At 39.1% G+C, this 7494-nt stretch overlaps 1 long non-coding RNA gene across 1 annotated transcript; it reads left to right on the forward strand.

Moving 5' to 3' along the window:
- The first annotated feature begins 241 nt into the window (after positions 1-241).
- Positions 242-7178, forward strand: LOC141152906 (uncharacterized). Its single transcript, XR_012247189.1, has 3 exons — positions 242-321; positions 1131-1211; positions 7104-7178. It is a non-coding gene; the product is annotated as an uncharacterized lncRNA (long non-coding RNA).
- The last annotated feature ends 316 nt before the right edge of the window (positions 7179-7494 follow it).

Here is a 7494-nt window from a genome sequence, read left to right on the forward strand (position 1 = left end):
CTGGAATCAGGGTCTCTGACCCTACATCAGGCTGCTCCCATATTAAATAGCAAACAACCTGCTGACAGATTCCTTTTAGCAATGGAATATAGTAAATGTAAACCTGTTGGCACAGAAGAGACCTAGAATGGAGGGAGAAGGGGAGGAATTTACCACATTTGTCACGATCACTAATACTGCTGAACATCTTAATCATTACTGCCATTTGTAGATTTCAATATCAGATATATTTTCCATGTACAATAGGGAGAAGTACATGAACTTCATGAAAAAAGAAATTCAAGAGAAGAAAAACATCCTTGAGAAAATAGAACTGACTTTGTAAGTGCTGCTGGAAAAAGATCTACCTTTGTACCGTGTTAGCCAGTAGATAGAAAAATATTAAGATTTGAGAGTCCTCAGTGGTTGATACCTTTTAATGGCTAACTGAAAAAATGGTAACAAATTGCAAGCTTTCCAGACTACTCAGGTCTCTTCATCAGGCATAGTATAACACAAAATCTGAAGAGTCACACATTTATACACAACAGGGCACAAGAATAATGCAATAGATGTGACAAGTGACGTGAAGCAGAACTATCATTATGGGAGAGAGATAAACAGTTGTGGCTGTACATAATTGAGAAGTTCATAGATAAGGAGTGTGAACGTTTTATTGTCCTGTGATTGAGGTCTGGTCCATGGTTGTGATGCCCCCACAAGGCCTGAGGAGCACATTCCTTAGTTGATGTAGAATTACATAAATCCATGCGACACATTCATTCCTGTGTGTCAAAGGTTGTCATAAGTTTGTATTCCCAAATCTTTCTGTCTTTCTGAGATTTGAAGTTACCTATTAATACCAGTAATTTCATGTCCATGATGCTGTGATCACGGATACAAAAATGTTTGGCCACAGGTAAATCTATTCTTTTTTCTTTTATTGTGTGGCGATGAGAATTAATCCTTGTTCTAAGTTTTTGCCCTGTCTCCCCAACATACAGACCCCAGCTGGAGGGTAGAAGTGGCTCCTAAGTGGAGAAGGAAGCAGATTTCTATGATAAAATAGATGACAAAGCTTCTTATATTTGCTTGTACTATTGAAATTCTGACCATTTATCACAAGTTGATGAACCTTTCTTGTACAATAGTGATGACACCACTGAGAACACAGAATTTGTGTCGCATACGGAACTGATGAAAGAACTGATACAGAACAACATTGTGACCATGTAAGTGCAGAGAATTAATGATCTAATATATAGATGACATCATGATATAGATGTTTCTTTCTCTCCAATGTGTTTTTCACTGTATTCAGGGCAGATAATATAAAACCTGATATATATATACACTGCTCAAAAAAATAAAGGGAACACTCAAATAACACATCCTAGATCTGAATGAATGAAATATTCTCATTGAATACTTTGTTCTGTACAAAGTTGAATGTGCTGACAACAAAATGATGAGGCTGTAGTATTGTGTGTGGCCTCCACGTGCCTGTATGGCCTCCCTACAACGCCTGGGCATGCTCCTGATGAGGTTGCGGATGGTCTCCTGTGGGATCTCCTCCCAGACCTGGACTAAAGCATCCGCCAACTCCTGGACAGTCTGTGGTGCAACGTGACGTTTGTGGATGGAGCGAGACATGATGTCCCAGATGTGCTCAATTGGATTCAGGTCTGGGGAACGGACGGGCCAGTCCATAGCATCAATGCCTTCATCTTGCAGGAACTGCTGACACACTCCAGACACATGAGGTCTGGCATTGTCCTGCATTAGGAGGAACCCAGGACCAACTGCACCAGCATATGGTCTCACAAGGGGTCTGAGGATCTCACCTCAGTACCTAATGGCAGTCAGGCTACCTCTGGCAAACACATGGAGGGCTGTGTGGCCCTCCAAAGAAATGCTTCCCCACACCATTACTGACCCACTGCCAAACCGGTCATGCTGAAGGATGTTGCAGGCAGCAGATCGCTCTCCACGGCGTCTCCAGACTCTGTCACATGTGCTCAGTGTGAACCTGCTCTCATCTGTGAAGAGCACAGGGCGCCAGTGGCGACTTTGCCAATCCTGGTGTTCTGTGGCAAATGCCAAGCATCCTGCACGGTGTTGGGCTGTGAGCACAACCCCCATCTGTGGACGTCAGGCCCTCATACCACCCTCATGGAGTCGGTTTCTAACAGTTTGTGCGAACACATGCACATTTGTGGCCTGCTGGAGGTCATTTTGCAGGGCTATGGCAGTGCTCCTCCTGTTCCTCCTTGCACAAAGGCGGAGGTAGCGGTTCTGCTGCTGGGTTGTTGCCCTCCTATGGCCCCCTCCACATCTCCTAGTGTACTGGCCTGTCTCCTGGTAGCGCCTCCAGCCTCTGGACACTACACTGACAGACACAGCAAACATTCTTGCCACAGCTCGCATTGATGTGCCATCCTGGATGAGCTGCACTACCTGAGCAACTTCTGTGGGTTGTAGAGTCCGTCTCATGCTACCACGAGTGTGAAAGCACAACCAACATTCAAAAGTGACCAACACATCAGCCAGAAAGCATTGGCACTGAGATGTGGTCTATGGTCCCCACCTGCAGAACCATTCCTTTATTGAGGGTGTCTTGATAATTGCCAATAATTTCCATGTATCGTCTATTCCATTTGCACAACAGCATGTGAAATTGATTGTCAATCAGTGTTGCTTCCTAAGTGGATAGTATGATTTGAGAGAAGTTTGATTTACTTGGAGTTATATTCTGTTGTTCAAGTGTTCCCTTTATTTTTTTGAGCAGTATATATATATATTCAGGGTGGGCCATTTATATGGATACACCTAAATTAAATGGGAATGGTTGGTGATATCAACTTCCTGTTTGTGGTACATTAGTATATTTTCCAGATGGGTGGTGAGCATGGTGGCCATTTTGAAGTCGGCCATTTTGGATCCAACTTTATTTTTTTCATTGGGAAGAGGGTATTGTGACATATCAAACTTATAGCAAATTTCATAAGAAAAACAATGGTGTGCTTGATTTTAACGTAACTTTATTCTTTCATGAGTTTTTTACAAGTTTATGACCACTTATAAAATGTGTTCAAAGTGCTGCCCATTGTGTTGGATTGTCAATGCAACCCTCTTCTCCCACTCTTGACACACTGATAGCAACACCGCAGAAGAAATGCTAGCACAGGCTTCCAGTATCCGTTGTTTCAGATGCTGCACATCTTGTATCTTCACAGCATAGACAATTGCCTTCAGATGACCCCAAAGATAAAAGTCTAAGGGGGTCAGATCGGGAGACCTTGGTGGCCATTCAACTGGCCCACGACGACCAATCCACTTTACAGGAAACTGTTCATGTAGGAATGCTCGGACCTGACACCCATAATGTGGTGGTGCACCATCTTGTTGGAAAAACTCAGGGAACGTGCCATCTTCAGTGCATAAAGAGGGCAACACATCATCATGTAGCAATTTCAGATATCCAGTGGCATTGAGGTTTCCACTGATGAAGAATGGCCCCACTATCTTTGTACCCCATATACCACACCATACCATCAAGATACGAGATGTGCAGCATCTGAAACAACGGATACTGGAAGCCTGTGCTAGCATTTCTTCTGCGGTGTTGCTATCAGTGTGTCAAGAGTGGGAGAAGAGGGTTGCATTGACAATCCAACACAATGGGCAGCACTTTGAACACATTTTATAAGTGGTCATAAACTTGTAAAAAACTCATGAAAGAATAAAGTTACGTTAAAATCAAGCACACCATTGTTTTTCTTATGAAATTCTCAATAAGTTTGATGTGTCACATGACCCTCTTCCCATTAAAAAAAATAAAGCTGGATCCAAAATGGCCGACTTCAAAATGGCCACCATGATCACCACCCATCTGGAAAATATACTAATGTACCACAAACAGGAAGTTGATATCACCAACCATTCCCATTTAATTTAGGTGTATCCATATAAATGGCCCACCCTGTATATATATACTGTATATACACAGATAGCTGCCATTACTGGGAGTCGCTCATGTGTCTTATTTTATTTAAAAAGATGCCAAAGTGTTTTTTATAGGTTACAAACATTAGAGGAATTGTTATTTGACTTATTAAATACAAGTGAGAAAAAAGCAAAAATGAGCCAATATGGTAAAGGGAACCGGTCACCTGAAAAAACTCTATTAACCTGCATATATGGGGTTAATCTACAAGTTACCCCCATATCTGCAGGTTAATACATCTGCCAGGGGCCCCAGACTTTTCAATTCAATATTCCAGCAAAGCAAAGATAACCCCATAAAACATAACATTTATTCCGCCATGGATAAAATATCATAATAATAAACAATCCAGGAGATAAAGGGTTATTCCAGGAGATGGGTGATGACTTCTCAATGCCCCGGACCCTCACTGATGTACGGCATGTTTACACAGGTATACAATATATTTGAAAATAAATAAAAATATACATTTTCCTCCTGTGAGAACATTTGTTTTTATTTTTTTACATGCATATATTTAGTTGCTAAACACCATTTTTGTAATTTGGTTTCATTACAAATTTTTCACCATTTGGCTTTATAGGATCTGCTTCCTTATACATTCAACTTTGATTTGGCCTGTGTTCATAAATTGGCTGAGGGGAGCTGAAAAAAGACAGATTATAAAGTTGCAAACGCTCCCATTGGACCATTAGAAGTTCACTGACAGATTTTCAGTTAACTCCTTTTTGCAGTCACTAATACATATTGCAACACAGAAGCTATAGAAGGCAAACAGTGCAAACATTTAATGAAACCCAATTGGAAAAAATATTTTTCGCCAAAAAAAGATACATTCAAGTAAGAAAAAAAATGTCCTCCAGAGATGGACAACCCCTTAAGGATCAGATCATGCAAATAATCCTAAACACCACAGTAAGTGCAGGACATGTCACAAAATATGCAATAGATCACAATCCAAGTGTAAGTATAAAATCCCAGGGGTAATAAGAGAAGCTGCATGAGAAGATCAATATTTAAAGTCATATATTTTTTTAACACAAATATTAAAAGATTTACCGAGATCACCAACGATTCCAAAAACCCAATAGCAGTGAGTATAGACAAGACAGTGCGACTAGGTAACGTTACCTTACAGAAACCCTCCTCCTCTTCCTCCTCCTCCTTCTCATCCTCCTCCCATCAAGGTTTCTGTCTTCTTACTATATTGCAGTCATCATATTATATAGCACTGTGTACTTACAATTGCTCATTTTCCCTTTCTACCCAGTTAATTCTTCTCTTTTCTCTGCTCTATGTAGGAACATGAAGTCTATTTTCCCTGCAGAAATCATCCCCCTCTTCCACTGCTCCCTCCTCCCCCCTGCCAGGGACTTTTGCAGTGACTTATGACTCATACAGGGAAAATTGACCTCCTGTTTCTACATAGAGCTTAGAAGGATTCAGCTAGTCAGTTTTGAATCATGTGATATCATACACCCATTGGAAAAGAGATGAAATAGCTGGGTAGAAAGTCAAAATGAGCAATTGTAAGTACACAGTGCTATATAACATGATGATTGCTATATATTAATGGGATAAACATTTTGGTGGGAGTGCTTCTGTAATAAATAGTATTGTTGGCTATGGAACTCAGACAGGGTGTCCTTTAACCCCGATGCGCGTTTCGCCTTGCTTCTTCCTGGGGCTGTATGCAGCCTTGTATTATGCTGGACAAGTTTTCATTTCTATAGGAACCATGTTAAGGCGCATACAAAAAAAAATTACTATTTTTTTGTTGCAATTTATTTTTAGGACATTTAGTCTGCAGTATGTGGTTAGAAAATCATCAGTAAATGAATTAGAACAGCCCTCTACATCACAATAAAAACATCAGAATACATGATTGATGGTTACATCTCCATTGCTCTCCTTTTTGATGTTTCTGGTGCTGTTCTTCTGATTCCCAGTCCTCTCTACATGTATGTAAAATGACTGGCACCATGCAATTATTTGGGGGAACTTTTTACTTAGTGTATGATTCTCCAGGTCATTATGATTATGGCGATACCAAAACACGCAAAGTTTCTTTATTATTTAAGTGGTGAAAAAAAATTCACAAATTTGGGGAAAAAAAATTCCCCTTGTCGCCATTTTCCAAGAGTCGTTTTTAAAAATATATATGTATAAAATAATAAAAACTTTCAATGATCCCCCTTTTGATATTTACATATTTTTTTAGAAAAAACATTTGATATCACCGCGTCCGTAAAAGTCCGATGTATCAAGATATAAAATTATTTTAACCAGACGTAAAACACCAAAAAGAAAAGAGTCGAAACACAAGAATATCATTTTCTCAGTTGCTGTACCAAACATAAAAAATGCAGTAAAAATAAATGGAAACGTTGTTTGTGCGGCAAAATGGTTTCCATAAAAAGGAAAGCTCAGGTCTACAGTTACAGGTCTCAGAAAATGGGGTCACAAAGCAAATGATTTATTTACAAAGTTTTAAATTATTTCTAAAGACTAAATTCTACAAACAAATCCTTATAAGATTGCCGTCACCGTATTCTAACTGATCTAAAGAATAATACCGCCAGGTCATTTTTACCAAATAATGAATGCTGTAATGAATTGCGTTTTTTTCAATATTTTGCCACTTTTGGAATTTTTTTCCAGTTTTTCAGTACATTATATGATAAAGTGATTGTATACTTCAAAACTACAACTCGATTCGCAAAAACTCAAGTCCTCAAATGACTATGTAGACCAAAAAGTATAAGGTAATCATTCCTGGAAGACGGGGAGTAAAAAATTCAGGCTCAAAATTGGAAAATTTCCCAGTCATTATATAATTAATTAATATAATTAATTAATCATTAATTCGGGCAGATGGACCATGAGGTCTCTTTATGCCACCAGCCTTATAGGTTTCGTATGTCCATATACAGTGAGCGCCCTCTAGTGGTAGCTCCACGAAGACAAAATTGTATCATTTCTGTGATGTAGATGGAAAATGTTGGCAAAGTATTTTGGATGGAGGCGAAGGGGCGGAATTTCTTCTCTAATGCTCTTCAAATTGCTGATATTTCTACATTTACCTATGAGATAATGATATATGTTCCTTGTACAACAGATGGGAAATCAAACAACTGATAGAGGACAAAATACAAAAGGAAGAGAAACAACTAAAGATGATGGAGGAAACATCGTAAGTGCCTTTTTTTCAGGTAGAGATGATATTAAACCTGCCTGCACATACTTTATATCTGTCTACACTGATAATTGTCATTCAGGCTGTGAAAGTCATTTCTCAGTCTAGAAGGTTTAGAAGACAAATGATTTGGATTAATTTTATTTCTTTGAATTTATACACCAAGTAATCATAGTGAGCGCATTACTCAGGGGCCTTAAGTGCATTTAACCCCTTAATGACGTGACTCATTTTAACTTTCAGAAACAGTTACTTTTGTTAATAGAGCAAAAAACTATATTAGTTATATTAAGAAAGAAAAACTAAGGCCCTG

This window comes from Phyllobates terribilis, unplaced genomic scaffold, assembly GCF_046119375.1.
Source record: "Phyllobates terribilis strain yellow unplaced genomic scaffold, ASM4611937v1 Scaffold_7__3_contigs__length_470593459, whole genome shotgun sequence".
Lineage (NCBI taxonomy): Eukaryota > Metazoa > Chordata > Amphibia > Anura > Dendrobatidae > Phyllobates > Phyllobates terribilis.